At 36.4% G+C, this 10,220-nt stretch overlaps 1 non-coding gene across 1 annotated transcript; it reads left to right on the top strand.

Moving 5' to 3' along the window:
• Positions 1 to 2,421: 2,421 nt before the first annotated feature.
• LOC115936116 (small nucleolar RNA SNORD55/SNORD39) lies at positions 2,422 to 2,495 on the top strand. The gene has a single exon (XR_004071696.1). It is a non-coding gene; the product is annotated as a small nucleolar RNA SNORD55/SNORD39 (small nucleolar RNA).
• Positions 2,496 to 10,220: the final 7,725 nt, after the last annotated feature.

The following is a 10,220-nucleotide window of genomic DNA, read 5'->3' as shown; positions in this document are numbered from 1 at the left end:
TCTTTGACTAAATACCAATCTGCACATGCAAGAGTGACACAAAGTTGGACAAAGAACAACTTCTGAGAAAAGAAAATTTAGTAGGATGGGAGGGCAGGGGGTGCAAACCAAATGATTCCCAGATTTTGTTTTTTTGAGATGGAGTCTCATTCTGTCACCCAAGCTGGAGCGCAGTGGTATGATTACAGCTCACCGCAGTCTCACCCTTCCCTGCCTCAGGTGATCCTCCCACCTCAGCTTCCTGAGTAGCTGGGACTATAGGCATGCATCACCATGCCTAGTTAATTTTTTGTATTTTGTATAAAGATAGGCCTTTGGCATGTTGCCCAGGCTGGTATCGAACTACTGGGCTCAAGCAGTCTGCCTATTTTTGCCTCCCAAAGTGCTGGGATTACAGGCATGAGCTACCGTGCCCAGCCAATTCCCAGAATTTATACAGGATTTGGCATCATGTAAATTCCAAAGCCTCATGAAGAAACCTGAATGATTACACAGTTCATCAAAGACTCCTAAAGGAAAAGCTAGTCTATACTCTATGAAAATGGTTAAACTCAAGACTCAAAAGGATCAAATTGATGTACAAATTGTCTAATTGCCTGTGGGAACACAGTAAACATTATTTAAAGAAATATAACAAAATTCTGAATTCTACAAAATAAAATCACAACATCCAGGATCCAATAAAAAATCACTAAGCATACTAAGAAGCAGAAAATTTTAATACATAGCCAGGATAAAAATGAGTCAAGAGACATCTGGTTTTTAGTCTGAAAGGTAAAGAGCTTGAAAGTTGTCACTCCCATCCTCACAACAAGAGAAATATTGAACAAACTTAAAATCAGCAACTCTTTTTAAATCCATCAGAGAATTGATGCCACAGGACAACCCACTGGTCACCAAATTAGAAGACCACAACTTACCACAGCAGAAGCCCAGGAGCAGAAACCTTAGTGGCAATCAGTATTGGGGTAGGGAAACTTAAATTGTAATTGATAAATTGCTAGAGGCTCAGTATGGGTGAGTGTAAGAGTTAAAAATTCCAGATAGAGAGAGTAGTCTTGGGGAGGGGGACACACACTTATGTGAATTTTACTTCTAAGATCCCTACAAATTCTCACAGTGAAGATTAGAGAAAAATCTCCTTGTGTTTCAGCAGGAGGAAGGAAAAAGCAGACATTTTGGAATATGCCCAGAAAATTTTGTTTTTCTTAACAAGCTCTGCCTTCAAGAGAAAGTATTTTACCACAGTCTAGCTAACTGGGGTTTTACTAGGGCCTAATTGACCCAAGAGAAGGGAAACACCCAGTTCCTACTAGCCTTCCCGTTTCACCAAAGAGTGAAACAGAACAAAACGTTATTAAAAAGCATTTGTGAATGTCACAGCTTGGGAGTACAAGCAAACTAAAAAAATGAGACCAAATTATAGGATGATAGAATACCTTACCTTTCCCCACATGTTAAAAACACATTAATAGGTCTTTTGTGTAATAAAACTGTAATGTAAGTATGTCTCAGAACTTATTTAAGAGGAAATCTCTAGAAAAGCCTCAAAACAATAGGGAGACAAAAACAGTACATCAGAGAAAATTTTTGCATTTGACATCTACAGCCATAGCAAGCAATAAACACAATCTCAGCCCAAGCCATATAAACATAAAGCCTCACACTAAATGCCTACTTAGTTCAGTTTATTTTACCCAATATATCATATCTTGCTTTCAAAAAATTACAAGACATACTAAAAGACAAAAAAGACAGTTTGAAGAGACTGAGCAAGCATTGAAACAAGACTGAGATGTGGTAGAGGTATTCAAATTCAAATTATTGAACCAGTAATTTAAAATAACTATAATTAGGGCCAGGTGCAGTGGCTCATGCCTGTAATTCCAGCACTTTGGGAGGCCGAGGCAGGTGGATCACCTGAGGTCAGGAGTTCAAGATCAGCCTGGCTAACATAGTGAAACCCCCGTCTCTACTAAAAATACAAAAAATTAGCTGGGCATGGTGGTGGGCACCTGTGATCCCAGCTACTCAGGAGGCTGAGGCAGGAGAATCACTTGAACCCAGAGGGTGGAGACTGCAGTGAGCTGAGATCACGCCATTGCACTTCAGGCTGGCAACAAGAGTGGAACTCCATCAAAAACAAAACAAAACAAAACAAAAAACTACAATTAATATGCTAGGCATTCTACTGAAAAAAGCAGACAATATTCATGAATAGATGGGTAATGTAAGCAAAGAGATGGAAACTCAATATTGTTAAAATATCAGGAAGAATGAAAAAAGAAATACTAGAAATAAAAAACACTTTAACAGAATTAAAAAATACCTTCAATGGGCTCATTAGTACACTGAACACAGCTGAGAAAAAAAAATCAGTGAGCTTGAAGAAGTCAATCAAAACCTCCAAAACTGAAATGCAGTGTATGATGACACCTTGGTAATGCTGCAGACTCCTCAGTGTGCAGTGAAGAGGTGAACTTTGAAGAGTCACATATGTGAAAAAAAGATGCATGGAGCAAAAAATGAAAAATACAGAACAGAATATCTAAGAACTGTAAAACAATTACAAAAGGTGTAACATATATAATAAGAATACCAGAAGATGAAGACAAAGAGAAAGGGAACCCAATGAGATATTTGAAATAATATTGATTGAGAATTTCTCAAAGTTAACACCTCCAAACAACAGGCACCAAAAAAAATCAACCCGGCTGGGTGCGGTGTCTCACACCTGTAATCCCAGCACTTTGGGAGGTTGAGGCGGGCAGATCACAAGGTCAGGAGATCGAGACCATCCTGGCTAACACAGTGAAATCCCGTCTCTACTAAAAATACAAAAAATTAGCCGGGCGAGGTGGCGGGTGCCTGTACTCCCAGCTACTAGGGAAGCTGAGGCAGGAGAATTGCGTGAATCCCGGGGGGTGGAGCCTGCAGTGAGCCGAGATGGTGCCACTGCACTCCAGCCTGGGCATCAGAGCGAGACTCCATCTCAAAAAAAAAAAAAAAATCAACCCTTATGCATATCATGTTCAAATCTCAAAAAATCAATGACAAAGAAAACTATGAAAGAAACCAGAGTGGATGGGAAACACCTTCCCTGTACAAAAGCAAAGATTAGAACTACATCAGACTTCTCTTCAGAAGCCATGAAACAAAAAGAGAGTAGAATGAAAATATTTAATGTGTTGAAGAGTAAAAATAGCCAACCCAGAAAATTTTTTATCTGTGAAATTGTGCTTCAAAATTGAAGAAAAATTGAAGACTTTCTCACATAAAATTAAGGGAATTTGTTGCCAGTAAACCTACCTTGCAATAAATGTTAAAAGAAGTCCTTCGGAAAGAAGGAAAATGCAATAGGTTAGAAATTTGAATCACATGATAAATGTGGATCATAAATAAATACATTCTATTTTTATTATTCATGATTTACACATATAGCTATTTAAACATATAGCTATTTGTTTAAAATAATAAGTAGCAACAATATATTCAGTGATTATCACTTATTGATAATTAAAACGAATGTCAGCACTGTTATGAGATACGGGAAGGGGGAATTGAAAATATCCTGTTGTAATGTAACTACAGTATCTATGAGGTGGTACAGAGTTATTTGAAAGAGGGCTTGGATTAGTTGTAAGTGTACATTGCAAACTTAAAGGAAACCACTAAAATAGTAGAAGTGGTATAATTGATATTGATAATTGATATTTTGAAGCTGATCTTCCAGAGGGAGAGATACACAATGAGCAAATAAATAATAAAATATGTAGTATATTGAATGATATTGCTATGGAAAAAAATAAAGCAGTGTATATATTTTGTGTGGGGCTTTATTCAAACATATCAACCATAACAAGGTATCTCTGAGACAACTAGGAAATTTGAATATGTACTGGTAATTTATGTTACCATCAACTATGTTATATTTGATGATGACATGGTGGTTGTGTTTCCAAAACAAATGTGTTTATCATTGAAAGATGCAGACTGAACTCAGATGGACAAAGCAGCATGTGGAGACCCACATCATGAACTTTTGCTCCAAGAACTACAACAGGAACATACCAGGAAAGCTGAGATAATCCACAGACCCTTTGAAAAGGTGGCTTGCCACTGCAGGCTCTTTGGGACAGTTGGGAACTGTGAGTCGGCTTGCTTTCTCAGCCAGGAGGCTTGTAGCCTGGGCAAGCTCTCAGCCCTGCTCACTGGCTGCCTGGAAATAAATTTGGTGCTGTTGGGGAGTCAGACTGACCTTTTGGGCTGTGGGCTACATAAGAGCTGGGTGGGGCCTGTGACTGCCGACTTTCCCCCAATTCCCTGGTGACCTGTGTGATGCAGCAGAGGCAGCCATAATCGTTATGGGAACAACTCCATTGGCCTGGGAACCACACCCCCATTCCCCACAGCAGTTGCAGCAAGTCCCGCCTGAGGAGAGTCTGAACTCAGACATGCCTAACCCTGCCCCAACCTGATGGTGTTTCTCTACTTGTCCTAGTAGTGGAAGACAAAGGACATAATCCACTGGGAGCTCTATGGCCTTGCCTACGACCTGAGAAACCTGAATACTTATCCAAATGCCACCTAGGCAAACTTATGTCCTCCCTCTACAACTGCAGCTGATGAGCTTTTGAAAGTGTCACTTCCTGGATGGAAGCAAACCAACACAAAACCAGTGCACTTAACAAAACAACAACCAAGGACACTTCACTCCCCTGATACTCCACCAAAGCAGGTGCTGGTATCCACGGCTGAGAGACCTGAAGATGGATCACATCACAGGACTCTTTGCAGCTGCTCCCCAGTACCAGCCTAGAGCCTGGTAGCTACACTGGGTGAGTACATCCAGAAGAGAAATAACAATCACTGCAGTTCGGCTCTCAGGAAGCCCATCCCTAGGGAAAAAGGGAGAACACCACATCAAGGGAGCACCCTACGGGACAAAAGCATCTGAACAGCAGCCCTTGAGTCCCAGATATTCCCTCTGACATAGTCTGTCCAAATGAGAACAAATGAGATGAACAATTCTGGTAATATGACAAAAAAAAAGGTTATTCAACACCCCCACAAGGTCACACTAGCTCACCAGCAATGAATCAAAACCAAGACAAAATCTCTGAATTGCCTGAAAAAGTATTCAGAGGGTATGCTCATCAAGAAAGCATCCGAAAAGGTAAACTCCAACTTAAAGAAATCAAAAAAAGACACACGATATGAATAGAGAAATTGCCAGTAAAATAGAGAGATAAATAAAAAAAAGTCACAACACAACAAAACAAAAACAACTTCTGGAAATGAGGGACACACTTAGAGAATTGCAAAATGCACCCAAAAGTTTCAGCAATCAAATTGAACAAGTAGAAAAAACAACATCAGGGCTCAGAAACAAGGCTTTCAAATTAACCCAATCTGATGAAGGCAAAGGAAAAAGAATTTTAAAAAATAAACAAAGCCTCCAAGAAGTTTGGGATTATGTTAAATGACTAACCCTAAGAATAATCGGTATTCTTGAGAAAGAAGAGAAATCTAAAACTTGCTAGGATCTAGACATCCAAATACAAGAAGCTCAAAGAACACCTGGGAAATTTATCACAAAAAGATCATTTTCTAGGCACATAGTCATCAGGTTATCTAAAGTAAAGATGAAGGAAATAATTTTGAGAGCTGTGAGGCAAAAGCAAGAGGTAACCTATAAAATAAAACCTATCAGATTAACAGCAGATTTCTCAGCAGAAACCATACAAACGAGAAGGTATTGAGGTCCTATCTTTAGCCTCCTTAAACAAAGCAATTATCAGCCAAGAATTTTGTATCCAGTGAAATTAAGCTTCATAAATCAAGGAAAGTTACAGTCGTTTTCAGACAAACAAAAGCTAAGAGTGTTTATCTTTACCAATCCAGCACTATAAGAACTGCTAAAAGGAGCTCTAAATCCTGAAACAAATCCTCGAAATACACCAAAATAGAACATTCTTAAAGCATAAATCTCACAGGACTTATGAAACAAAAAAAAACACAAGATATTCAGGTAACCAATAGCTCGATGAATGGAATAGTACCTCACATCTCAATACTAACATTGAATATAAATGGTCTAAATGCTCCACTTAAAAGATACAGAATGGCACAATAGATAAGAATTCACCAACCAAGTGTCTGTTGTCTTCAGGAGACTCAACTGACACATAAGGACTCAGATAAACTTAAGTTAAAGGGGTGGAAAAAGATATTCCATGCAAATGGACACCAAAAGCAAACAGGAGTAGATATTATTATATCAGACAAAACAAACTTTAAAGTAAAAGCAGTTAAAAAAGACAAAGAGGGACATTATGTAATGATAAAAGGATTAGTCCAACAGAAAAATATCATAATCCTAAATATATATGCACCTAACACTGGAGTACCCAAATTTATAAAACAATTACTACTAGACCTAAGAAAGGAGACAGACAGCAACACAATAATAGCGGGGGACTTCAATACTCCTCTGACAGCACCAGACAGCTCATCAAGACAGAAAGTCAACAAAATCAATGGACATAAACTATATCCTAGAACAAACGAATTTAACAGATATATACTGAACATTCTACCCAACAACTACAGAATATACATTCTATTCATCAGCACAAGGTAGATCATATGAAAGGCCACAAAACAAGTCTCAACAAATTTTAAGAAAGTTGAAATTATAGCAAGTACTCTATCAGACCACAGTGGAATAAACTGGGAAATTAACTTCAAAATGAACCCTCAAAACCATGCATATACACGGAAATTAAATAACCTGCTCCTGAATGATGCTTGGATCAACAAAGAAATCAAGGTGAAAATTTAAAAATTCTTTGCACTAAATGATAATAGTGACACAACCTATCAAAACCTGTGGGATACAGCAAAAGTGGTGCTAAGAGCATTAATGCCTACATCTAAAAGTCTGAAAGAGCACAAATAGAGAATTGAAGCATCAAATTCTTTTTAGACTAAAGTTAGCATTAACTACCAGCTGGTGTTAATTTCTGCTTACACTTAGAGCGCTCAGAAATTGTATAATTTGTGTGATCCTTGTTAGTTTAGCAGCATTTTGTCCTAGCTGAAACATGATAATGAGATTTTAAAAGATTTTTTTAAAGGATCTCAGTGGTTAAAAGTCAGCTTACTTAAAATGCTAACATACAAGATGTGTGTGTATGTGTGCATGTGTGCATGTTTGTATTTTAAGGGCTTCATGTTTTTGTTTCTGTTTGTTTGTTTGTTTTTCTGTCCCAAGATCTTGGTTGTTTTTTTGAACAATTTTTTTTCTTCTCTGTTGATGGAATTCTGTTTTCACCTGATTTTTTGACTAAAATGGTTATTGCAACAGAGGCTACTTTTAGGTTTTTAAGGAATAATGTAGTTTAGACACTCAGAAATGTCTTTGTTTTAAAAAAAATCTTTTAAATGCACTGTGAAAGTATCTCCCTCTAGCACCACCAGACCTTTTCTCTTTGTACCCTAGGATGTATATTTTGCTATTTGATTTTCACCTGAGTTGTTTCCTTTAATATGAAAATTTAAGGCTATTTAGCTGACAACTGCTTAGGGTTGTAAAACAGGTTATCAAGAATCTGAAAGTCTAAGAAAAAAAAGTGGGAGGTCTTTATGAATCTATAAAATGTATTTCTATTGGTATACCTAATATGTCTATGTATTTACATGTTGTGTACACAATGTTTCACTACTAAGATATAAAAGAGCTCTAATTAGCTTTTAAAAAGCACTTAAATCAGATACTAAAAAAGTAAAGACTAGTCAAATACCTTTTCAAGTTTATGCAGTTTAGGTAAAATCTTTAATAAATAAGCTAGCCTTACAATTATCAGTAAAGTAATATCAGAAATGTCTTAAGAATTGCCAGCATATGTTTTGGTCAGCATATATTTTGGTTTGCACTTATTAATAAAGCAATTTCATACTTATCCCTGCCAGATACTATAAGGTGTCAAAATTTGGCACAGCGGTTACGAAACTATAAACCCAGCCTAAAACAGAATGATCTTTGCTTGTGTAATTTTTAATAAATAAGACATTGATATCGGTTTAATGAAAATAGCTGCATCTTAAACTTAGTAAGATTACCATAACTTCTAATCTTGTGGCTTTAAGCAGTCTAGTCCACAGGCAATAAGGAGGCTTGTTTTGGGAAAGGACTGTTATCATCTTTGTTTCAAAGCTAAACTATAAACTAAGTTCTTTCCAAAGTTAGTTCAGCCTTTGCCCAGGAATGAACAAGGATAACTTAAAGGTTAAGAGCAAGATGGAGTCAGTTAGGTCAAATCTTTTTTCACTGTCTCAGTTATAATTTTTCAATGGTAGTTTCATAACTTTAAATGATGACTATCACAGTTTTCATAAATAATCTAGGTAATCAATTAAAATAATTTGGCAAATGTAATGAGATAAATACTTGTAGATAAACTAAATTCATAATTTCTAAATTCATAATTTAGAATGAAAAGTTACATTAAATTAAATAATAGATATCTCATTATTTGAGTATTTTCCAATAAATATATATTGTAGGAAAACATTCTTGCTAAAAAAAAAGTGTGTCTTTTTTAAAAAAAGGTGAAGTTTTGTCTAGTTCAAAGATTATTAAAGATTATGTATAAAACAAGACAAAAGGAACCAGAAAATAAAAAGAGATCCAGGCCGGGTGTGGTGGCTCACACCTGTAATCCCAGCACTTTGGGAGGCTGAGGCGGAAGGATCACAAGGTCAGGAGATTGAGACCATCCTGGCTAACATGGTGAAACCCCCATCTCCACTAAAAATACAAAAAATTAGCCAGGCATGGTGGCGGGCACCTGCAGTCCCAGCTATTCAGGAGGCTGAGGCAGGAGAATGTCATGAACCCAGGAGGACGGGCTTGCAGTGAGCTGAGATTGCACCACTGCACTCCAGCCTGGGCAACAGAGTGAGACTCCATCTCAAAAAAAAAAAAAAAGAGATCCAAAGAAAGTTATAAAAATAAAGAGGTATTTTTTGTCACAAAAGAGCTTAAAGAGAAATAATTTTATATGAGAAAGAATCTTGTATGGTAAATTTAGTCCTAAAATAAAATGATTGTTTAAGAAGGAGGGATGATCAGGACAAAGCAAAAAGTCCAAACATGTCATGAATGGTTGGTGCAAGTCACAATGAGGATTTATATTAAAAAATCTTTAATGTGATCAAGCTGTCATATTATTATTAAGTTTTGGTTTGCTTAGAAAAAAACTGACATTAAAATTTTTTTAAATTAAGGTTATTACATCTATGTATCTTCCTTTGTGTGCTTTTAAAGTCCTTATGACATTGAGTTACAGGGCTTTGACTCCTGGGTCTAAAAATGACACCAAGTGCTGCTAAATCTTAAACACTGACAGCAATTAACGCCTCATCTTCAGGCCCCATAGAAGATGCCAATCAAAATAAACTGCATTCTTGAGACACAGGGCAAGAAATTAAAGCTATTCAACTCCTCAAGGCCCAGGGACTATTGTGGAAGAGGTGGGCGCATAAGATTGTAAGGGCCAATTTTGAGATACAATAAGTTCAATTTTTCTATAAATTAATCATTAATGTCAAGGGCATATTGATGTAAGACTGACATATGGGCCCCTGTGTCAGATTAATGAGATTTTCTTGAAGCATTAACTAGCTCCTTAATACAGGTTATAAAAGGCTTATGGAAGTAATAGCTTATGGTCAAGATTAAAATTTTATATATTAGTTATAAAATTTTGAAAAACAAATTTAATTGGCTTCATGCTGTTTTTATTAGGACTCATTGTTTGGAAAATTAAGTCTCCTCTCTCAAAGAATAAAGGTTTTCATGGTTTTTTTTAATTTTTAGAGTTATCACTGGTTAAATGAATGATTTATTTTACAATGACCTCCGATCCTATTTTGTGATATAGTAATAATAATATAAGAATCCATTTCTTATTTTATTTATTTTACAATGACCTCTGATCCTATTTTGTGGTATAATAATAATAATTCTTATTTTTCTTATTGCAAATAACTGTTTTGCCGTAAGTTAAAAATATTCACAAATAGTTTCCAAATTCTGGAGAAATCAGCTAGAGAGAAATATGCTTCAAATTTTGTTCATAAGAATACACTAAAAGTTGTGAAAGATGTGCTTTCCTTTATGGAATCAAACTGGACTTATGGAGCCAATAAAGCCC

This window comes from Gorilla gorilla, chromosome 8, assembly GCF_029281585.2.
Source record: "Gorilla gorilla gorilla isolate KB3781 chromosome 8, NHGRI_mGorGor1-v2.1_pri, whole genome shotgun sequence".
NCBI classification, from domain to species: domain Eukaryota; kingdom Metazoa; phylum Chordata; class Mammalia; order Primates; family Hominidae; genus Gorilla; species Gorilla gorilla.
The sequence above is the reverse complement of the archived record's forward strand: the minus strand, read 5'-3'. Positions and strand labels throughout refer to the sequence as shown.